At 38.7% G+C, this 25,058-nt stretch overlaps 1 pseudogene; it reads right to left on the bottom strand.

Moving 5' to 3' along the window:
- Window positions 1–14: 14 nt before the first annotated feature.
- LOC106734597 (pumilio homolog 3-like) lies at window positions 15–24,812 on the bottom strand (annotated as a pseudogene).
- Between the last annotated feature and the right edge of the window lie 246 nt (window positions 24,813–25,058).

Below are 25,058 nucleotides of genomic sequence, written 5' to 3'. Positions count from 1 at the left end.
ATATGGAAGGCCACTGTCTTCACCACCACACTACCTGCTGGCTCCTCCTTCTTGTTCTTAATTGTGTCCACCTATGCAGTCAGTTTTTCAAGCAGAGTTTCTATTATTTTGCTAGGATTTTTGTTTCTTTCCAATATGGGAATCAGGCTTTTCAGTTCAGCTTTGACTCTGTTTGCAAATTCCTGATCAGGACTCTGGAGAAGGCTAGAAAGATTAATGGCACCTCAGTTTATACTCAGGATTTCAGGTTCTTCATACCCACATGCTCTACAAGTGTTTTTGTAATACAACCTTCTCTTCCATTTTCTTTCATCTTTTTATCTTGTTCTATTAACCACTTCAGTACTGGATGTCTTGCAGGATGTTTTGCAACATGAAGCTCTCTGTCCTTGCCTCCAGGGTGTAGTTCTGCTGCTGCCAAGCTGGTGATGGCGTCAATGCTGGCTGATCGTCCCCGGTGACAGATCCCAGAGTGTCAGCCACCAACACACAGGCAGACTTATCTAGCACCATGTCTTGGGCATGTCCTTGCAGGTAGCTTAACAAAGCTGAAGAAATGGATTCTATCAGCTCACATCAGCAGATTTCTGTCTTTCTTACTGTGTGCATTTCCATCTCCTTTCTGTAGAACTTCAATGATTTCTCAGACCGTATGTGCAGGGTCTCTGGGGCTTAGTAGATATAACAGGACCTTCCTTCTGTATTTGTCATTTACTATGTTAGGTAAAGAACTGATAGTTTCTGATACGATTATCTGCTTCACAAGCTTAGTACCATCAATACAGCTGAATGCTGCCAGTAAAACCAGATGGGATTATTGGCCATTAGCCACCTTTTCTACATAAGTCTTCATTGTTTTCACAATTACTTTCCTGTCTGTGGGCGTACCATGCCACAGGCAGTGCATGGCCACTCTGGTGCCATCATGTGTGTGTGCCAGTATATCACTGCTTCACAAATGGCTATAATCAGTTCTGATCTGAGTTTTGGGGTTCATAGGTCAAAGAGTCCAAGAATACTTTATGCACCAATGAGTGTTTTATCAAAGCTTCCTTCTGGGCCATTAGAGTTAGAATCTGCTTCATTTCCTTCATAAAGAACTCTAATTTTTCAGGCTTTGCCTCTAACACTTTGTCCAGAGTTGGGTGATCTATTGACCTGTAAAGCTGAAACGTGTTCCTGTAGAGCTCCTCTGTCAGCATGTTCCTCTGTTCCAGGATGGTTTTGTCATTGTAGGCGTACTCCATGATGGCTGACGCTTCTGCGTGTCACAGCATCTTCCACACGTGGCCTTAATCTGTGGTTTACTTCCACACATGAGAAATTTCTTCACAATATTAATTCCACCAAATCACCATGCAATTCTTCGAAGGCCTGTTTTCTCTGTTCTTCATTACCATACTGAATGTAACACTGGATCACCCAAGTTGAATCGTGTACAAATGTAATAATTTTAATTATTCCTTGACTCAATTTCTGTAAGTCATTCATCAACTTTACTCTTTTTTCTTTGTCACAGTCTTTCCTTCTTAAAATCTCCCAGATCTGCTTGGACTGAGCAACAATATCATAGTTGGTTTTATTATTAAGTTGCCTGCTCTGTTTTAGTTCCTTCCTCCTCTTTTTGAAATCATCCCATTTGGGTTTCTTGGCTGCTGAGTTGTCACTTTGATTGTCTGACTAGAATTTTCTTTTCTTGTTAAATTGACTTGCCTGTTGGAATTTGTTCTTAGGTGCTTTGTCCCTTCGATGCTTATTATTGAACTGTTTTACATCCTTTTTCCCAGGTTTTGTGGCACTTTCCTCAAAGTTCTTTGATGTGATTTTAGGTCCACCTTCCTTAACAACTTTTCTTGGGAATGTCTTTGAAGAACCAGAGCTTAACTTTTTTTATGGAATCTCTTTTTTTCTTGTGATGCCTTTGTATTTCCTGTTAATTTTTTTTTTCACTTTGACTTCTATTGTATCAACTCACACATGTGGGGCCTAAGTCTGAACTAGAAGCAGATCCCCTATGATTGTCTTTTCTAAGTCTATGAAGAATGTCTCTGATTGCGACTGCATTAAATATGTAGATTAATTTGGGTAGAATCAATATTTTATTAAATTAATTCTTCCAGTCCAGGAACATAGGATGTCCATCCATTTTTTTCCCTGTGATTTTCAATTTCTTTTTTTTAGATTTTCACAGTTCTTACTATAGAGCTCTTTGACTTTTTTGGTTAGATTTATTCCTAAGTATCTTAGATTTTTTGTGGCTATGGCAAATGTAATTACTTTCTTCAGTTCTACATCTGTCTGCTTGCTGTTCCTATATAGAAACCTATAGATTTTTGTCTGTTGATTTTGTATCCTGCCACTTTATTGTATTCATTTATTACTTCCAGGAGTTTTGTTCATGGTTACTCTTGGGTCTTCTATGTATACAATCATGTCATCTTCAAATAGAGTTAATTTCAACTCTTCTTTCTCTATTCGAATGCATTTTATTTTAGTCTCTTTTTTCTTATTGCATTGGCTAAGACTTCCAGCACTATACTGAAAAGGAGTGCAGAAAGCAAGCAGCCTTCTCTTGTACTACTTTTGAGTGGAAAAGCTTGAGTCTTTCCCCATTCAGTAGAACGTTAGCTATGGGGTTTTCGTACATAGCTTTGACTGTGATGAGAAATGACCCTTCTATGCCAATTTTGCTGAGAGTCTTAATGATGAAAGGTTTTGTATTTTATCAAATGCTCTTTCTGCATCAATTGATATTATCACATGGCTTTTATCTTTCTGTTAATATGATGTATTATACTTATCATTTTGCATATTATGAACCACCCTTGCATCCCTGGAATAAATCTCCCTGGTAGTGACATATAATCATTTTTATATGTTGTTTAATACGATTTGCTAGTATTCTGTTGAGAATTTTTGCATCTTTATTCATCAGAGATATTGGTCTGTAGTTTTCCTTCCTTGTCATGTCCTTGTCTGTGTTGGGGATGAAGGTGATGGAGATTCATAAAATTAATTTGAGAGGGTTCCTTTCTTTTGGATCTTTAAAAGTAACTTAAGTAGAATGGGGGTTAACTCTTCTTTAAAAGTTTTGTAGAATTCAGAAGTAGAACTAGGGCTTTTATTTTTTGAGCAGTTATTATTGATTCACTCTCATTACTTACTATGGGTCTATTCAGGCTTTCTTGTCCTCCTGATTTAATCTTGGAGATAACATGTATCCAGAAATTTGTCCATCTCATCCAAGTTTTCTTGTTTGTTGGAGTATAGTCACTCATAGTATTCTCTAATGATGTTTTGTATTATCTATTGTGTCTGCTGATTTTATTTATATGGTTCCTTTCTCTCTTCTTAAGTAGTCTAGCTAATGTCAATCTTGTTCATCTTTTCAAAGAACCAGCTTTTCCTTCGTTTTCTGTTTAGTTTGTTTCTTTTCTATTTCATTTATTTCTGTTTGAATCTATTATTTCTTATCTCCTGTCATTTTGGGGATTTTTGTTATTGTTTTTCCAATTCTCTGAGCCATGATGTTAGGCTGTCCATCTTTCGATCTTTTTCTTATGCATACTAATTGCTATGAACTTCCCTCTTATGACTGCTTTTGCTGTGTCCCATAGATTATGGAAACTCGTATATTCATTATCATTGGTTTCCATGAATCTTTCTATTTCAGTCCTAATTTCTTCAGTAGTTGTAAAGTCATTCAGGAGTAGGTTACTTAGTTTGCATATGATTATGTACTTTGGGGAGAGTGGTTCTGAAATTAATATCAAGTTTAAGTCCATCATGATTGGAGAAGATGCTGGAATTTGGGGGTTTTTTTAAGAATTTTTTTTGAGAAAGATTTTTGCTATCGGGAGCATGCTCTCGCCAGACAGATAGAGAGACAGAGAGATAGAAAGCGAGAAATCACCCCACAGGGGGGATGGCCACGCTGCAATCCCTTTTCCTCCATTCTCCTCTCAGGATCTTGGGCATGCACACACACACACATGCACCTGTTAAAGAATTATTTTAACTTTATTTTAATTTGAACAGAAAGGGGCAGAGTGAGAGAGAGAAAGAGAAAGCATGTGAGAAAGCAAGCCTCAAGGTCCAGGACTCGAACCACAGTCAGCCATGTGGGAGTCCAGCACTCTTAACCACCATGGCACCTGCTAATCCCTGGAATTAGTTTCTATACTTTTCAATCTGTAATGGCTTGTTTTATGCTCTATCATGTGGTCAATCTTCAAAAACATTTCATGTGGGGGTAACAAAACATGTATTTCATGGTTTCAGAGTTGAAGGCTCTATAAATGTCTGTCAAGTCTGTTTGATTTATGCTATCATTTAGATCCTTTATCTCTTTGCTTAATCTTTGTCTAGATCATTGGTCCAAAGGAGACAGTGTTGAGATACCCAACAATTAATGTGTTGCAATCTATCTCTCCTTTTAGATCTAGCAGTCTTTCCTTCAAGTTAAATAAATAAACACTGTTAAAGTACTTTTAGATTGATTTTATCCCTACTTTCCAGTTGGGGGGTGGGAAGCATTGTTAGAAAAATGAGACTCAGAGAATGTGAACACAGGCCTCATTTTCAGTTTTCTCTCCTTTTCCTTTTCTCCTTGCTCCCTATTGACAATGTCTCAAATAGTGTCTCAGTAAAAGAACTACAATGTGCCAACTGTGCAGGGACCTAAAGTTCCAAAAGTAAACCCATATTTCTGACTAAAATAACCAGGAAAGGAAACCCTGTGGTCACAAGCAAGCACATACTCCTCATTAATTCTTTTTTTTTTCTTTTTTTTTTTTAGGTTTCTGCTATTGGGTATGTGTGCTTGCCAGAGAAAGACACAGAAAGGGAAAGTGAGAAATCACCCACCAGAGGGATGGCCACACTGCAATCCCTTCTCCTCTCAGGATATAGCACAAGCATGCACATGCAACCAGCATGATTTTTAAGTTGCCAAGTCCAGGTTTCAAACAGCAGTAAGCCATGTGGGAATTCAATGCCTTAACCACAACACGTGCTGGCCTCCAATATGTTTTTTTTTTTCAATTTTATTATTTCTTTTCATTATCATGTCTCTGAAGGGCATAATACACTTTTTCAAAGTATGTGTAAAGTACATAATCAAATCGAACGTGTTACTACATACATCATTTTCAATAAAGAACCTCACATTCTTGTGCCTGTTTAATGTTTCTTCCCTCAGCCCCACCCATCCATTCCTCTCATACAATCTTTGATATCTACACTTGTTCATCCTACTGTTATGGTTTTGGCTCTCCCAATTTCTGCTGCAGAGTACAGACATTTGGTATACATGAATTGGGATATACAGTGTGTTTCTTTCATAGTCTGGCTTATTTCACTTAAAACTTTCTATATTCATCCACTTTATATCAAAAGATAGGGTCTCACTGTTCCTTAAGGCTAAGTAGCTTTACATCATGTATATGTACCACATTTTTTCAATCCAATCACCAGTACTTAGGTACGTAGATTGAGTCCATGCCTTAGCCACTGTGAATAATGCTGCAATAAACATGGAAGTGTAAGTGTCTTTTTAACTGTTCTCCTATCCTTTGGATAAATACCAAGGAGCTGGGTTACTGTATCTTATAGTAGTTCTATTTGTACATTTTTTTGGAACTACCATATTGTTTTCCACAGAAAGGGTACTCATTTACATTTCCACCAACAGTGCAAAAGGGTTCCCTTTTCAGCACAGTCTCACCAGCACTTATCATTCTCTAGTTGTTTGACCATACCCTTTTTTTTTTTATTTTTTGCAATAGGACACATGTGTCCTGGTATTTTTTTTTTTTTCAATTTACTAGTTACAGGGCTCCCAGTATGTAGCCAGTCATGTGGGATCCTGCCAACTTAACCACTGCACAGGAGTTGTCCCAGTCAGGACACTCAGGTTAAAGTGGTACTTCATCGAGATTTTGATTTGCATTTCCCTTAAGATAAAAGATGCTAAAGGCTTTTCTCATGGGCATGTTGACCATTCATGTGTTTTCCTTAGAGCTGTCTGTTCAGTTCATTCGCCCATTTTTAATATGTCTATTCATTTTTTTGCAGGTGAGCTACTTGAGTTACCTATATATTCTGGTTACCAATCCACTTTCTGAAGTATAGTTTGCAAATACTTTCTCCCATCCTGTGGATTGTTTCTTAATTATAATTATTGTTTTCTTTTTTGTGCAGAAACATTTTATCTTAATGTAATCCCACTTGTCTATTTTTGGGATTACTGCTGATGCTTTACGAGTCTTATTTAAATAAACTTTGCTCACTCCAATGTGTTCCAAGTGTTTCCTATGTATTTTCCACCAGCAGTTTTATCGTTTGTGACTTTATATTTAGATATTTGATCCGTTTTGGATTTCTGTTACTGGTGAGAGCTTCATTTTTCTCCAGATGGACATTCAGGTCTTCCAGCACCACTGGTGAAAAGACTTTCTTTTCTCCTCTGCGTGATATTATGCCCTTTGTCAAAGATCAGTTGGCTGGGAACCAGCAGTTAGTGTAATGGCTATGTCGCTGGACTCCCACGTAGTCGACCGCGGTTCGTGTCCCGGACCCGGTGGCTTAAAACTCACGCCGGGCACGTGTGCGTGCGTGCCCAAGATCCCGAGAGGACAATGGAGGAGAAGGGATTGCGGCGTGACCATCCCCCCTGGGGGGTGATTTCTCGCTTTCTGTCTCTATGTCTCTCTCTGTCTGTCTGGCGAGCGCACGCGCCCTACAGTGAAAATCTCTCAAAAATCTGTCTGGCGAGCGCACGCGCCCTACAGTGAAAAAAAAAAAAAAAAAAAAAAAAAAGATCAGTTGGCTGTATGTATGTTTTGGGGGTTATTTCTGGATTCTATATTCTGTTCCATTAGTCTATGTGTCTGTTTCTGTGTCAGTACCACACTGTTTTAGTTATCACAGCTTTGTAATCTATTTTGGGATCAACGACAATGAGATACCGCCTACTTTATTCTTTTTACACAGTATTGCCATGGTGATATGAGGCCTTTTTTGATTCCAGACATATTTTATTATTTTTTCTATTACTCTGAAGAATGTCACCAGTATTTTGATCAGATTTGAGTTTAACTTGTAAATTAACTTGGGCAGAATTGATAAATTTGACTGTATTGATTCTTCTTATCCAAGAACATGAAATGCCTTATTTTCTGATATTACAATCAATTGCTTTTTTCAATTGTTTCTAACTTTCTTTATAAGAATCTTTCACCTCTTTGTTTAGGTTTATTCACAAGTTGTTTTGTTTTTGTTTGTTTTGTGGCTATGGTATGTGGGATTGCTTTCATCAACTCTACCTCAACCTGTTCAATGCTAATACAAAAATACTAAAGATTTTTGATTTTTTATCTTGCCACTTTACTAAATTCATTTATCACTTCAAGGAGTTTTTCATGGATTCTTTCAGATTTTCTACATATATATTCAAACTGTCTGCAAATAGAGAAATTTTCACTTCTTTTCCTATTAAAATACCTTTTATTTTGCTCTCTTGTCTGATTCCATTGTCTAGAATTTCCAGTTTTATGTTAAAAAGGAGAGGAGAAAGTGGACAGCTCTGTCTTGCTCCAGTTTTAGTGGGAACATTTTCAGTTTTCCCCATTATGTTAGCAATGAGTTTCTCCTATATAGATTTTATTGTGCTGAGAAATGCACCTTCTACATCTACTTTGCCAAGACTCTTAATCATGAAGTGATGTATCATACCAAATGCTTTTTCTGCATCAATTGATATGATCATAAAATGTTTACTTTCCTTCTGTTGATGTGATGTGTTCAATGTATTGTTTTGTGTATGTTAAAACCACCCTACATGCCTAGCATAATCCCTACCTGGGTCTTAGTGTACAATCATTTTAATATGCTGTTGAATTCAATTTTTCTAGTATCTTACTGAGGATTTTTGCATCAGAGATATTGATTTACTCAAAAGAGACGCTGATCTATAGTTTTCTTTTTTGTTATGTCCTTATTTGCTTTTGGTATCAAAATGATGGAGGCTTCATAGAACAAATTTGGAAGGATTCCTTCCATTTGGATCTTTAAAAATAGTTTCAGGAGAGCTGGATTAACTCTTTAAAAGTATTGTAAAATTCAGAAGTGAAGCCATCAGGACCTGGGCTTTTCCTTGTGGGACAATATTTATTACGGATTCAATCTCATTGCTTGTTATTGGTCTATTCAGGTTATTTCTTCCTAGTGTAATCTAGGTAAAATTTATTTGTCCAGAACTTGTCCATCTATATTTTCTTGTTTGTTAGTGTACAGACAATGAAGGACACTATATAGTACAAGATGAGTAAATCCCCAAGAAAATATATTAATAACGATTATAAATACTTATGTACCCAACATAGGACACCCAAATACATAAAAGAAAGTCACAGTAGTCTCTCTTTATTTCTTGTATTTCTGATAAATGTGTTATAATATTAGCTGCTTTGTTACTGACTTTTTTACCTATTCCTTCCTATTTTTCTTGACTAGTATTAACTAGTGGTTTGCTAATTTTGTTTATCTGCTTGAGAAACTAGCCTTTTGTTTTGCTGATTTGGGGGGTATAGCTCTTTTACTCTCTATTTCATTTAGTTCAGCTCTAATTTTATTATTTTTTTATTCTGGTATTTTGGGGTTTTATTGTTGTTGCTTTTCCAGTTCCCTGAGATGCATCATTGAGGTTTGCCATCTATCTACTTTTGCCTTGTGAACACTTCCCTCCAATGACTGCATTCACTGTGTCCCAAAAATTATGTAAAGTCATGTGTTCATTATTTTTTGATTCAATAAAGCTTTTTGTTTTGGTCTTAATTTCTTCAGTAGTTTTGTGGATGTTCAGGAATATTAGTGTTGAGTTTCCATGTTCCTCCATATTTTCAAAGCTCTTTCTGTTGTCGATTTCAATTTAATTCCATTTGTGGTCCAAGAAGATGCAGAAAGGCCAGTACATGGCATGGTGGTTAAGGCTCTGGACTCCTATGAGGCCAGTCGCAGTTCAAGTCCTGGACCCAAAGGTTTGAAAATCACACCAGGCATGTATGCATGAGTGCTCAAAATCCTGAGAAGAAAATGGAAGGAGAAGGAATTGCAGTGTGGCCATCCCCCCTGGGTGGGATGATTTCTCACTTTTCCTCTCACTGTCTCTGTCTCTCTTTTCTCTGGCGAGCACACATACCCTATAGGGAGAAAAAAATGTTAGATATGGTTTCCATACTTTTAAGTTTGCAGATTGTTTTGTGCCCTAAAATATGGTTAATGTCAGAAAATGTTCTATGTGGAGATATGGAAATGTATATTTTGTGGTTGTTGGGTGAAATGTTCTATAAATGTCTGTCAAGTTTATTTGGTTTATTATATCAATTAGTTCTTGTGTCTGTTTATTTTTTGTCTAGATGGCATGTCCAGTGCTGACAGTGAATGCTGAAATTCCAAGAAGAAAGCAGTGTTGTAGTCTATCTTTACCCTTATATCTAGCAGCCTTTCTTTTATGAATTTGGGTGCCCTGGTGTTGGGTATATAAACATTTATAATTGTTATAACTTCTTGGGAAATTAATCTTTTAGCACTATACAGTGTTCTTTTTGTCTTCTTACCATTTTTAAGTCTATTTCGTCTGATATCTGTATGACACTTCTGGTTTTTTTTCATTTGTTTACGTGAAATGACTTCTAGCTCTTCATTTTCAATCTATGTATACAGAGTTCTTTATCCATTCAATTAAATCTGTGTCTCATAATTAGGGGACTTAATCCATTAACATGAAACATTACTGTTATCTGCGGACTTACCCCTGTTCTTGTTAGTCCTTTTCTTTTTTTTTTTTTTTTGCTTTCTCTTATTTCTATTTGTCTCTTTTATCTTCCTGATGCAATATTCCCTTATTTCCTGAAAAGCTGATGTAGTGTTGGTTAATTATTGCTGCTTTTTATAGGAAAATAATTTTTTTGAGAGGTTTTTCCGCTATAGGGCGCGTGTGCTTGCCAGACAAACAGAGACAGAAAGCGAGAAATCACCCCCCAGGGGGGATGGTCACACCACAATCCCTTCTCCTCCATTCTCCTCTTGGGATCTTGGGCAAGCATGCACACGCGCCCGGCGTGAGTTTTAAGCCACCGGGTCCAGGACGCGAACCACGGTCGACTACGTGGGAATCCAGCAACATAGCCATTACACTAACTGCTGGTTCCCAGAAAATAATTTTTATTTCTCTTTTTTTTTCTGAAGGATAATCTTGCCAAGTGTAACATTCTTGACTGAATTTTTTTTCTTTCAGAGGTTTAAATACATCTTCCCATTCTTTCCTTGCCTGCACTATTTCACTTGAGAATCATGTTAGCTTACTGGGGTTACCTTTGTAAGTTACTTGGCATTTCTCTTTTGCCATTTTTAGATTTTTAACAATTTTTTTTATAAATAACTCTTTTTTAAATTATTTATTTATTTAATTCCAGTTGTTATTATTATCATTATTTTAAATTTGATCAGAGACAGGAAGAGAGAGAAAGGGAGAAAGTAAGCCACCAGGGCCAGGACTTGAACCGTAGTCGGCCACGTGGGAATTCAGCGCCCTTGACCACCACACCACCTGCTGGCCCCAGATTTTTAACAATTTGATTATTACATAACTTGGAAAGGCTCTTCTTACATTAAATCTATTTGGTGTTCTTTTTATTTCCTGGATCTGAATATCTGTATGTCTCTCTACATTTAGAAAGTTTTCAGATAATATTTCATCAAAGAGATTGTCTATGCCTTTGTGAAACTTCATCTTCTGGCATATCCATTTGCCAGCTTGATGGTGTCTAGAAATTTTGCATATTTTTGCATTCTTTTTGTTGGCTTGAACTAAACTTCGAGCTCAGACATTCTTCTGCACAGTCAACTCTTTTGTTAATACTTCTGAGGGAGATTTTGACTTCCAGAATTATATTCTTAATCTCCAGAAGCTCTGTTTAATTATTTTTTAGGGTGTCTATCTCTTTACGGAATTCAGCCTGCAAGTTGTGAAATGATTTTATCAACTTTTGGAATTGGACGTTGATTTTCTCTTGCATCTCATGAGCTTGGTACAATGGATATTCCGATTTTTTTTCTGACATTTTAGTTATTTCTTGTGCTTTAGTCATTGTCAGGAGTTACTATGCTCCTTTGGGTGAGAGCTATTCCCTAGTTTATTCCTATTACTTATGACTCTGTATTGATTTTTAGGCATTTGGTAAAGTACTCACTTCTTTCCAACTTTTTTGGAGTAGTTTTCTAGAGCTGTATGCTCATGTGCTTCCCTACTGTGTGTGTTAGCTCCCATGCCAGTTTCCTTACTCTTCTGTGGGTGGGAGTGCTAGACTCCACTGTGAAAGTTTTGAAGTTCAGATTTTCAGAGCAGAATTTCTTTCCTTTTTCTCCTCCACAGGAGTGTGGCAGAGAGTTTCTTCAGAGCCTAATTTGCTTCAGGCAGTTGGCTACTCTCTACTTGCAATCAGAAACCACACAAACCAGAGGTTCCTGCTCACTCTCTCCTGCCCCCCAACTAAAGGTCCTCCTGTCTGACTCCTTTCTCTGTGAGGGCTGTTCACAGGCAGTGGCCACAGTCGGGTACCTGTAAGGCTGCAGGGACAGTGGTAGTCAGCCCTTCTCTTGGTTGACCCCTCCCTCAGTCAGCAGTCATGCTCATGCTCCCTTGACTTACCCCAACCTCTCTGGTCTGAGGGCAGCCATGGGCTAAGCCAAGGAAGCGGGGTACAAGGAAGTAGCATGCAACATGCATAGAATAGGCAGGCATGTGCAGTAAATGGGCAGGTAGTAGCTTTCTCCTTCCTCCCTCCAACAGGGGTAGATGGGGTGGGTAACATGTGGGGTAGGTGACAGCCTCCTCCTTCCTCCCTGTGGTGGAGCAGACACAGTGGCCTCCTCCCCTTCATTACTTTTTCATACCACTTCATGTAGTAAAGCAGCCCCAGTGAAGCAAAACTACCCAGTAGCACAAGTATGTACTATATCTCTAGGAAAACTTCAGCTTTCTAGTTGGAAAATCAAATATTTTCAGGTACATAATTAATGAACATATATGACTGTGTGCTAATAAAACTTTACTTATAAAATCTGACAATAAGTCAGCCACTTAGAATGGTGATTAAGAGGGCTGGTCAACAGTCCAGTTAGAGCTCAGACAGCAGCTTGAAAAGCCTGTCAGGCACATGAGTATACACACCCAAAATCCCAAGAGAAGCCTGGAAGAGAAGGTACTGTGGTGTGGTCATATCTCCAAAAGGAGGGAAAAATTTAGGACACACAGAGACATGACGAAGCTCCATGTGGGGTGCTTTCTCATTTTTTTCCCTCCCTCTGTCTATATCTGGTACATGTAAGCACTCTTTGGGAAATTAAGAAAAAAAAAAAAACTATATATAAAAAAAGTTAAAGGAAATCATGTACAAAGAACTAAATAGAGATTAGAGATATCTCACTAAGCAGAGAATTTGTAAAGAGTACAAATTATAAAAACCAAATAAAAATGCTGGAATTAAATTATACAATAACAGAAATTTAAAAAATCATTATCAGGATTCAATAGATTAAGAAGGGCAGAAGTGTTATATAAAACAGCCAAAAATGGCCTCTGTGTGTTAGTCCCATGTTATTTCTTTTTTAGAGAGGTTTTTGTTTTGTTTTGTTTTTGTTTTTGTTGTTTTTTGCTATGCGCTCGCCAGAAAAAGAGAGAGACAGAAAGCAAGAAATCACCCCCCAGGAGGGATAGCTACGCCACAATCCCGTCTCCTCTATTCTCCCCTCGGGATCTTGGGCACACACGCACATGCGCCTGGCTTGAGTTTAAGCCACCGGGTCTGGGAGTCGAACCATGGTCAACTACGTAGGAGTTCAGTGACATAGCCATTACACCAACTGCTGGTCCCTCCTATTTTATTTCTTTACTGCAGACTGAAACTCAGTAGCTCAAAAGCCTATCTTGCCAAAGTCAATCATTTACACCTCCAATCATCTTCAAATAACCCAAAAAGCAACTTTTTAGCCATTTAAAGCCAACCTGCTTTGTATACCCTATGAACCTTCACCTGACTGCTGTTACCTTTCAAAAAGATAGGGCATTTTGGGACCAGCAGTTAGCCTAATGGCTATGTCGCTGGACTCCAACGGAATCAACCGCGGTTCGAGTCCCGGACCCGGTGGCTTAAACTCACGCCAGGCACGTGTGCATGCGTGCCCCTGATCCCCAGAGGAGAGGGGAGGAGAAGGGATTGAGGCGTGGCCATCCTCCCTGGGGAGTGATTTCTCACTTTCTCTCTGTCTCTCTCTGTCTGTCTGGGCATTCTAATTATTAAGATCCCAAGCCTTTGCTGCACTTAATTCTCTGACCCAGACTCCCTGCCAAGTTACTACTGAGACATTCACAAAGACACCTAAGCCCCCTCTCCAACTCCTCTTTTTTATTTATTTATTTTTTTTTTCTTTAGAGGTTTTGGCTATAGGGCACGTGCGCTCACCAGACAGACAGAGAGACAACCTGCTTTGTATACCCTATGAACCTTCACCTGACTGCTGTTACCTTTCAAAAAGATAGGGCATTTTGGGACCAGCAGTTAGCCTAATGGCTATGTCGCTGGACTCCAACGGAATCAACCGCGGTTCGAGTCCCGGACCCGGTGGCTTAAACTCACGCCAGGCACGTGTGCATGCGTGCCCATGATCCCCAGAGGAGAGTGGAGGAGAAGGGATTGAGGCGTGGCCATCCTCCCTGGGGAGTGATTTCTCACTTTCTCTCTGTCTCTCTCTGTCTGTCTGGGCATTCTAATTATTAAGATCCCAAGCCTTTGCTGCACTTAATTCTCTGACCCAGACTCCCTGCCAAGTTACTACTGAGACATTCACAAAGACACCTAAGCCCCCTCTCCAACTCCTCTTTTTTATTTATTTATTTTTTTTTTCTTTAGAGGTTTTGGCTATAAGGGCGCGTGCGCTCACCAGACAGACAGAGAGAGACATAGAGATAGAAAGCGAGAAATCACCCCACAGGGGGGATGGTCACGCCACAATCCCTTCTCCTCCATTCTCCTCTTGGGATCTTGGGCACGCACGCACACGCACCCGGCGTGAGTTCTAAGTCACCGGGTCTGAGATGCGAACCACGTGGGAGTCCAGCAACATAGCCATTACACTAACTGCTGGTTCCCTCCAACTCCTCTTTTTCACAGAAGCTTCTTCCCCTTTCCCCCTTCTAGATGGTGGCCATCTTGCCATATACCTATAACAAACTTATGCTATAAGAGACTTTTATTTTCATCCAACCCTGCCCAAGTGCCACCTAATAAAGTTTTTTATATTACTGCCTCTTGTGGCCCTATCTTTCCTTATAAACAACGAAAGCCACTTAACCAGTATGACAAGAATCAGAAAACCTGAAGATATGTCCATTACAATTATTGAGTCTGGGAAGCAGAAAGAAATAATAAAGGAAACAAAAAATAAAAAACAGTACCTGTGGGGCAACATCAGACATACACAGGAGTCATAGACGGAGACCAGATGAGGGAAAATTATAGAAAAAATATTTCAAAGGATGGCTATGACATCCCAAATTTGATGAAACAGATGTGACTCTTGCTCATAAACTCAATGAACCCCAAACAAGAGTAATGCAAAGACATCCACACCAAGACACAACACAATCAGTGTTGAAAGCCAAATATGAAAAGAGAATCATGAAAGTAACAAGAGAAAAATAACTGTCATGTAGAAAGGATCCTCAGTAAGAGTAACAACTAATTTCTCCCTGGAAAACGTGAAGACCAAAAGGCAGTAAAATAATATATTCAAAGTGCTAAAAGAAAAACTGTTAACTGAGAATTCTATATCTGGCAAAGCTACCCTTCAACAAAGAAGGAGTAATGGGACCAGCAGTTAGTGTAATGGCTATGTCGCTGGACTCCCATGTAGTCGACTGCAGTTCGCGTCCCAGACTCGGTGGCTTAAAACTCCCGCCGGGCGCATGTGTGTGCGTGCGTGCCCAAGATCCTGAGAGGAAAATGGAGGAGAAGGGATTGCAGCGTGGCCATCCCCCCTGGGGGGTGATTTCTCGCTGTCTCTCTGTCTCTGTCTTTCTGGCGAGCACACGCACCCTGTAGCAAAAACCTCTCCAAAAAAGAAAAGAAAAGAAATGCTAAAGGGAGTCCTTTACACTGAAATGTCAAAGCACCAGGCAATAGCTTAAAATAACATGGACAAAGAAAGATATCAGTAAAGGTAGATACTTACGTATGTAAATATAAAAGTTAGTACTAAAGTATTGGAGCATAAAAATCAGTACTAATGTATTGGGTCGTAAAAGTCTTATGTCATGACTTTCCCAATGATTCAGTATTTTTGGTTAGTAACTCTTCCTTTTTCCTATATGACTTAAAATACAACTATTGGGTTGTTGGAAGAGTCATGATGCATTTTTGCATAGGAAAACATAGAAAAAATACATCATGATTCTTCTGATAACCTAACACATAAATTATTATAAATCTATGTTGATTGGCACAAAACCTATGAAAGTGCAATTTATGATAATGACAACATACAGGAGCAAAGTTGTCATATATCATTAAAACTAAACCAGTATTAATTCAAATTAGATTATTATAAATTAATGGTGCAGGGACCAGTAAGTGGCATGGGGGTTAAGGTGCTGGACACGCTCACATAGCCAACCACAGTTAGAGTCCAGGACCTGGTGGCTTGCGTTCTCACTTTGTCTCTCTCTGATCAAATTAAAATCAATGAATGAATAAATAAAAATAAATAACTTTAAAAAATTTTAATAATTAGCTAATGGTGTTACTTGGCAAATACTAAGAAATACATGTATAATTATTTTCCATTTATAAAATATTCAAGGGTACTTCAAAAAGTGAAGTTTACTTGGTATGAAATAAATTTGAAATCCACACATAAGTTTCTCATAATACTAATTTTCCATGAACTTTTTGAAGACCCCCCAACAGTGTTGTGTGTTGCAAAAATATTCAAAAAGTGAAGTTTACTTGGTATGAAATAAATTTGAAATCCACACATAAGTTTCTCATAATACTAATTTTCCATGAACTTTTTGAAGACCCCCCCCCAACAGTGTTGTGTGTTACAAAAATATATGTATATCTGAAGAGAGAATTAAAATGGTACACACAAAGAAAACTCACACAAAGTAATGTAAGAAATTAACAAAAAATATTTAAGACATATGGAAAATAAAATAGAAGTCTTTTCGTATCAGTAACATCATATATAAAAAGGAACTAAACTCTGCAGTCAAGAGACAAATAATAACAGGACCAGACAGTGGTATTTAAGTGTTTAAGGCAGCTGGATACCACATGACCTGCCGTGCAGTTCTTGTGCTGGACTAGTGGTTTGAGAAACACGTGAGGCACATATGCATGCCCAACATCCTGAGAGAAGAATGAAGAAGAAAGGACTGTGGCGATGCCATGCCTCCTGAGGACCGTTTTGTTGTTGTTTTGTTTGTTTGTTTGTTTGTTTGTTTGAGAGGTTTTCACTATAGGGCGCGTGCGCTCACCAGACAGACAGAGAGAGACATAGAGACAGAAAGTGAGAAATCACCCCCCCAAGGGGGATGGTCACGCCACAATCCCTTCTCCTCCATTCTCCTCTCAGGATCTTGGGCACACACGCACATGCACCCAGCGTGAGATTTAAGCCACCGGGTCTGGGACACGAACCGCAGTCGACTACGTGGGAGTCCAGCGACATAGCCATTACACTAACTGCTGGTTCCCCTGAGGAGTGTTTTCTTCCTTTCCTTCTCCAGCAAGCACACTTACCATATACAAATAAATAAATAGAAAGAAAATAGAGACAGAGAATGACAAAATGGAATAAGAAAATCTGATACAAATATATACGGTCTACAACAGACTTACCATGAATCGAAAGACATATATAATTCAAAGTAAAAGGATAAAAAATATATATCCAATGAAAATAGTGAGTGAAAATGAGCTAGAATGTCTTATACTAATGTCAGATAAAATAGACTTTAGCACAAAAAAAGCTACAAAATACCAATAAAAAAGCTTAGATTTTAAAAAAGACCACTCTATCAAAAAGATACAAAAATTTTACAAATTATATAAATGTACTTAAAGAAAGAACCCACAAAACAGAATTGAAGGGGGAAAAATACACAGTCTACACTAATACATGAAGACTTCAACATCCTACTTTTTTTTTTTTTTTCAAGTTTTTGTCATAGGATGTGTGTACTTGCCAGAGAGAGACAGTGAGAGGAAAAGTAAGAAATCACGCCCAGGGGGAGAGACAGTGAGAGGAAAAGTAAGAAATTACGCCCAGTGTAATGGCCACACCATTGATCCCCTCTTTTCCATTCTCCTCTCGGGCTTTTGAGTGCACACATGCCTGCCATGATTTTCAACTCATCAGATCTGGGACTAGAACCACAGTCAGCCATGTCAGAGTCTAGTACCTTAACCACCACACCACCTGCTGGTCCCTCAACCCTACTTTGAATAATGGACAGAACAACCAGATAAAAGATGAACGAGGAAATGGAAGACTTGAACAAAACTTAAGCCAACTGGACCTATCAGACATCTATAGAACACTATATCTAACAACAGAACACACATTCTTCTGAAGTGCATATAGGACATTCTCAAGTATAGACCATATGTTAAGCCACAAATCAAGTCTCAGTAAATTTTAAGAGACTGAAATCATGTAAAGTATTTTTTGGTGATAAATGAAATTGAAAACCAGCAGCATATGAAAATCTAGAAGTTTCACAAATACATGTAAATTAAACAACAAACTCTGAAACAATAAGTAAGAAGAAATTTCAGGAATAGAAAATATTTTGAAATGAAAGAAAACAAAAACATAACAAAATCTATGGGACAGAGAAATAAATGTCTACACTAAAAAAAAGGGAGGGAGGCTCAAACTGATTTCTAACTTTCTACCTCCAGGTAATATTTTTAAAAATTAATTAATTAATGAAATACAGGCTAGAAAACTAACAGAGACTCAGTAAAACTAAACATTGTTTTTTGGAAAAAAAATATATACACAAATAAACCTTGGCTACATTAAGAATAAAGAGAAAAGACTCTGATTATTAAAATCATAAATGAAAATGGGGACATTAATACCAACCTTACAAAAATAGAAAGAATAAGAAAATACTAAGAGGAACCAGCAGATGGTATAATGCTTATGTCACTGGACACCCACATGGTTGACCTTGGACTAAGTACCAAACCCAGAGGCAAGAAACTCACTCCAGGCGCATGTGCATGCATGCTGAAAAATCCCAAGAGAATGGAGGAGAAGGGATTGCGGCATGACCATGCCCTCTGGGGGGTGATTTCTCACTTTCTGTCTCTCTGACTCTGTCTCTCCAGCTAGTGCACGCACCCTATAGCAAAAATCTCTGTCTAAAAAAAAGAGAAAGAAAATATTAACAACAATCATATGTGAACAAGTTAATGAAGTCTATAAAACAGATCCATTCCTAGCTCAGAAACTAAAAAAAAAGTGACCCAAAAGAAATTAAAAATATGGGTATATAGCAAGTAAAAAGATGGAACCAGTAATCAAAAAACTTCCCATAATCAAGACCAGCAGTGACACGTTGTTTAAGGTGACTGAATTCCACATGGCCCACTTCATAGTTTGAGTCCCGGACTCTTGTGACTTGAAAATCACGCCAGACACATGTGTGTGCATGCCCAAAATCCCTAGAGTTAGAAAGGAGATGAAGGAAGTGAAGCATGACCATCCTCCCCCAGGGAGTGATTTCTGACTTTCTCGTTCTCTCTCTCTGGCAAGCCCATGTGTCCCATAGAAAAACTATAAAGAAAACAAAAAAGCTATTCCAATTTTTTTAAAAAGGCCAAAGGACAGACAACACCACAGACTAGTGGTTGAGGGAGCTGGATCTCACATGGTCAACTACCACTTGAATCCTGATTTCAGTGGCTTGAAAACAAACCAGGCATGTGTGTATGCATACCCAAAATCCCAACAGGATGGATAAATGGAAAGGAACAGACTTCAACGTGACCACTTCTCACTGCAGTGTGCTTTCTCCCCACCCTCCCCCAACCTTTCTCACTGGCAAGCAAAAGCATCCTCCAATGGCAATTAAAAAAAAAAAAAAAGAACAAATGACCTCACTGGTGATATGTTTAAAGAATTAACATCAATTCTTAAATCTTCTCTAAAATTAAAATATGAGAAAACACTGCCTAACTCATCCTATGAGTCCAGCATTACCCTGGCATCAAACCCTAATAAAAGAATTTTTTTTTAATTACAAAAGGGGCCAGATAGTGGTGCAGCTCTGAGAGGTTGTTCTACATAGGAAGTTCCTGAGTTTGTATCCAGAGACCTCCAAAAGTGCACTGGGCAATCATGTGCCCGTGATCTAGAGCTGGCTGAGGCTGTAGGTGGATAGAAGTATCAGGACCCTCTTGAGCACATACTCTCTTGTCTCTCTCTCTCTCTGTCTCTCACAGAATACATAAAACTTTTTTAAAATCACAAGAAAACTACAGAATATCAATGCAAAGCTTTTCAACAAAATGTCACCAAACTAAATCTACCTTATATACATGGTGAAGTGGAATTTTACTAAGCAATTCAAGGACAGTTCAGTAAGTAAAACAAAATAATGAAACAAACCATAATAACAGAATTAACATAAAAAAAAAATAACCATCTCAACTGATGCACAAAAAGGCTTTTGACAAAATCCAACACACTTTCTTCATTAAAACTTTCAGGTATTGGGACCAGCAGAAGACATGGAGGTAAAGGTAGCTGGATCCCACATGTCCCACTGTGTGGCTTGAGTACTGGACCTTGCAGCTTAAAAACTATGCCAGGCACATGTGCATGCCTGCCCAAAATTCAGAGAAAAGAATGGAGAAGGAGGAAATGTGGCTGGCCATTAACCCTGGGGGTGATTTCTTACTATCTATTCTCTCTCTCTCAAGTGCAGACATTCAATTGGCAAACTGAATAACAAAACAAACATTCAGATATCTAGAAATAAAACAGCACTTTCTCAACCTAAAAATTAACATCCATGGGGGAGGGGGGAACAGCTAACATCTTAACCCTTAATGGCTAAAATCAAAAGTTATAATTCCAAGATCAGGAGCAAGACAAGATGTCTGCTGTCACCACTTCTGTGCAACATTATACTGGAGATTATGTTTAGGACAATTAGATAAGGAAAAGAAACAAAAGGCATCATACGGAAAGTAAGAATTAAAACGTTTTTTATTCACAGATATCATAATCTTATCAATAGAAAGTCCGAGAGAATAAACACAAAATTAATTTTAGAGCTAATAAGCAAATTTTGGATATACAGGCAGTAAACAATCCAAAAATGAAAAAAAAAAAATTCCATTTACAATAGCATCAAAAAGAGTATCTCTGGGACCAGCAGTTAGCGTAATGGCTATGTTGCTGAACTCCCATATAACCGACCACGGTTCGAGTCCCGGACCTGGTGGCTTAAACTCACGCAGGGCGCGTAAGCATGTGTGCCCAAGTTCCCGAGAGGAGAATGGAGGAGAAGGGATTGAGGCATGGCCATCCCCCCTGAGGGGTGATTTCTCGCTTTCTCACTGTCTCTGTCTTTCTGGCGAGCGCACGCGCCCTATAGCAAAAACCTCTCAAAAAAAAGAATATCTCTTTGTATTCTTTTGCTAGAGGGTGTGTGTGCTGACCATAGAGATAGAAAGAGAGAGCGAGGGAGAGGAGAAAGCAACCACCCATGATCACCCCGCAATCCTTTCTCATTTCTCCCTCCTTTCCAGATTTTGCACACTCATATGCACACACACTCATGTCCAGTATGTATTTCAAGTGCCAGGTACAGGATTCAAACCACATGGCTGGCCACAGAGCTGGCCCTAAAATACTACTTTGCTTGCATTTCTTTATCATTCATCCTATTAGTTGAGTCACTGTCACCATATTTTCCTATAATTACACAAATAATGTTTCCTTTCACTCTTTCAACATGTTTATAATAGTAGTTTTAAATCTTTTTCTTCTAAGTCTAGTATCTTGGCCCACTCAGAACCAAATTCTATTGACTTCATTCTTTATTCTTAGTGAGATCACATTTTTCTGTCTCTTTACAGGGCTCAAAGTTTTTTCTTAAAAACTAGACATTTTTAGATACCATATTGTAGCATCTATAGAATTTGACCTATTTTTCTGAATTGTTTTTTTCTTTTTAACCTGTATGGGCCTTAACTGTGGAATCTGCCTTCTCTGAAGTGTGGATATCTCTGCTCAACTTTAATTTGTAATTCTTAGCCTTGCTTCCTGGAGATCCTGTGTCTGAATAGCTTTGTTATGTGACAAAGATTTGCTCAAACATCTTCAGCCTGTGTGTGTTAGGAAGGGTGTATTATTGATGGCTTAGCCAACTCTCAAGTCTGCCTTGGCTCTTTCTTTCTGCTGACACTTTGAGGTCTCTCCTGCACCTGTGCATAGTTTCACACTAAATCAGGATGTGTAGACAGGTTATCCCTAAACTCTCTCATTTTCAGGGTCTGACAGTTTAATTTATAGTTAGTCTTCTCACTCAGCTCAACTAGCTCCACAACCCCAAAGCAGCAAAAATGTGGTGTTTCCTTGATTTTCTTCCTAACAAGTTCACACATTTTTACTGACTGCCCTAAACTGAGTCAGTCCTCTGGCAGCAAAGCTACTGGTTTTCCAAACTATAGTTCTTGACAAAGGTGCTGGAGCAAGAAGTCACAGTAGGTCCCAAAGAAGAATGCTATTGACTCCTACTATTCTCACCTGAAGTTCTAACAGTTTTCCTAGAATAAACGCCTCTTAATTTTCTCTCATGTTTGGTCAATTTCCAGAGGCCAAGCTGTTTGAGCAATTCTTCCAGTTTTATACTTTTTTTTTTATATGGAGAGAATTCAACAATCTTAGTGTAGCCACAGCTTGAAGTCCCTCTTTCGTGGATCTATTTATGTTCACCCTATTTATTTTATAGACAAAAAAAAAAAAAATAAAGACTTAGACTAACTCATTTAAGGTTCAAAGACTACATGATCTTAAAGGACTTATTTTTTAACCAACAGTATGTGGGGCATGGTCACTGGAACCAAGCAGCACCTTTTTGAAACAAGTCTAACTTCAGCTGGTACTTTTTTTGAATGTCCGTTTTCTCTTTTGTGAAAGTGAGATGACTATTATAGTCCTCAGATCACTGACTAAATATAGATGAATCTAGATTAGATATCCTTAGTCAAAGAAAAGAAACTTAGTAAGCGGGTGATAAGCATAAAAGAGGATATTTAGCCAAATCAAAGCAACTTTTTTAGAAACTATGATGCTGGAAACTATTATGCATCAGTAATTTCCCCCTTTTCCAAGGTAACACTTTCTACCATTCAGTAACCATGATCAACCATGGTCTGAGAATAGGTATCATACAATAAGCTATTACAAAGACAGATGCATGTACCATTTATTACAGAACACTGCTATAACAATTAACTTATCTTACTGTTGTTAATCTGTAACTATGCCTAATTTATAGATTAAACTTTACCATAGGTATGTATATATACATATAGGGAAAGCCACAGTATATACAGTGTACTACTACCCCCCTGTCTCAGGCATCCTAAAGTAGAGCTAGAACCTTTCACCATGACATAGCTCTACTGTAGCTCAAAGGACAGTAAATGGAATACGAACATTACTTTAAAACTTCTCTTAGTGATGTGGCCTTCTCGCCCTGAGTCTCAGCCCACACTCTAAATACCTAATTATTCATTGATTCGTAAGTATTTACTGAGTGCTACTACTTACCAGGTACTACACTTAGAGGAGACAGAACAATAAATCAGGAAAGCAACCATAAAGCCTCACCCCCAAAACTGCTACTTGGATTGGTAGACATTAGAAAAATCTGTTTCAACTAACCCTAGACAGTCCAACTCGCCTCATTCTGAATACTACTAGGACCATGAGCCTCAGAATCTTTATTCGAATTTCTAATAAAGAGAATAGAAATCTATACACATTCAAATACTTCAACGTTAAGTGGACATGTCCAAATACTTCAATGCAATTGGGCAAATTCATGGATAATTTCCAAATGTCTCTTAGATCAAGTTTTCAATAATCCAGAACAAAAATATGAATAATAATAATGTAGTATAGAATAAACTGATCCTATAAAGTTTCTCTGTTATAAGATCATGCCTTTTATCTTTTTTTTTTTTTGGTTTGAATTAAAGTGTCCTTTACCTCACAAAATTATAGGTTATGTAGAACAGAGAAACTGCCTAGTTTTCAGCCTGTTTTTAAAGTCTTAGTTGCCAAGTAATAAAACAGCAATCAAGCCTCTACACAAGATAATCTGTCAATATTTTATTTATCCATGTCATCCAGTAACTTAAAAGACTCAAGAAAGTTCCCTGTTCTGAGATGCACCCCTGCACACATAGAATAGGCCAAAACTCCTCCAACAAATATACCTCTCTGAGAGTTAAATTTACATTTTGACACACAAATGTAATCTTTCCCACTCTTTTGCTGTATTGTTCACAAGAACATTAATATCATAGTAAAAATAATATACAATAGCTGCAAACACACAGGATTGTAAACACCCAAAAGGTCTAATCAAAGAAAGAATATTGGTGACAGAAACAATTGTAATTGATAAGTTACTCTGGTAACAATACATGAAGCTAGATTTTTATCAAGACTATTTCTGGCTAGTCTTCCATATCATCCACACTGAAAGGAGGCTTATATTTATTAAAGACCAGAGAGAGGTAGAGTGAAAACTAAGAAAAAAGAACTTAACTAATTACAAACTGACAATTAAAGTGTGTTACTAGCGACGACAAAACTGAAAAAGGTACTTATCAGTTGAAAGTGACACAAAGTTCCCACAGGACACCCACCTCTTCTCCACTCTTCCACAAAAAAAAAAAAAAAAAAAAAAAAAAAAAAACCTGTCCTTACCTTTTAATTACCTACGCTTTTACAGAAGAACATTAGAGTTAAAATGTAAGAAGGCAGCACAACACAGTTAAGTCATGAGGGACTAATCTCCCTAGTGCAAGATCCAGATATACTCTTTAAGTGTGTGACCTTGCACAAGTCACTCAACTTCAACCCCCACTAGACTGCGCATCCCACTGGAGTACAAACCACTTCTGCCTGACTTACTACTGGCTCACTGCACTGAAAGCTCGGTTTCTTCTTGGATGAGGATAACTATTTACCTAGCCGCGAGAGCGGGAGGGATAAATGACATGCATGTCTGGAAAGCCCTGGCCCAGGGCCTGATCATGCCAAGTGCACAATTAACTGTTACTGTTGGTTAACTAGCAGCTATCAAACCTCAAGGTATTATCTGAAGACCTTCAAATACAAATGCAAAGCCTTTCCCGACGACTAAGTGCTCAACTGACAGAGACATTTCACGGAATACCTACAGGTTGTTTCTAAACTACTGGGCTGGGAATCTAATAATAGATGAACCCTGAACGGTGGGTAACACACTATTAAAAGACATTCGGTACACTCCAAGTTTCCCTACTTCGAAAAAATAGGCCAGCAGCACAGGCCCCACCGGCTTCCCGGCCGCGCCTCCCCACGTCCCCGACTGTCAGGGAGCCCCCTCCTCCGCGCTCAGGGGGAGGAGAGAAGAGCTCCCGGGCGGGGGCCTTGGGGAAGGCAAGCATCCCTGCGCCTCTCGCCCAGACCCACCTTGAGCAGGATGGACGGCGGCAGCTGGTTGATGTCTGGGGTTTCGGGGGGCGGCTCCCTGTGACAGTCGCAGGGGTTTTCGGGGTACTCCTGACAGTCCGCGTCGCCGCACTCATGCTGCTGCTGGGCGGGCGAGGGGGCGGTGCCCCCCGCCCGGCCCGCGTCCCCGCCGGCTTCGCCGGGGGCACCCTCGGGCGTGGGAGAGGGAGGCGGGGGGCAGA

The sequence above is a fragment of the Tupaia chinensis genome, unplaced genomic scaffold, assembly GCF_000334495.1.
Source record: "Tupaia chinensis unplaced genomic scaffold, TupChi_1.0 Scaffold000155_1, whole genome shotgun sequence".
Taxonomy (NCBI): domain Eukaryota; kingdom Metazoa; phylum Chordata; class Mammalia; order Scandentia; family Tupaiidae; genus Tupaia; species Tupaia belangeri.
Note: the sequence above shows the minus strand (reverse complement) of the source record. Positions and strands in the feature narration are given on the sequence as shown.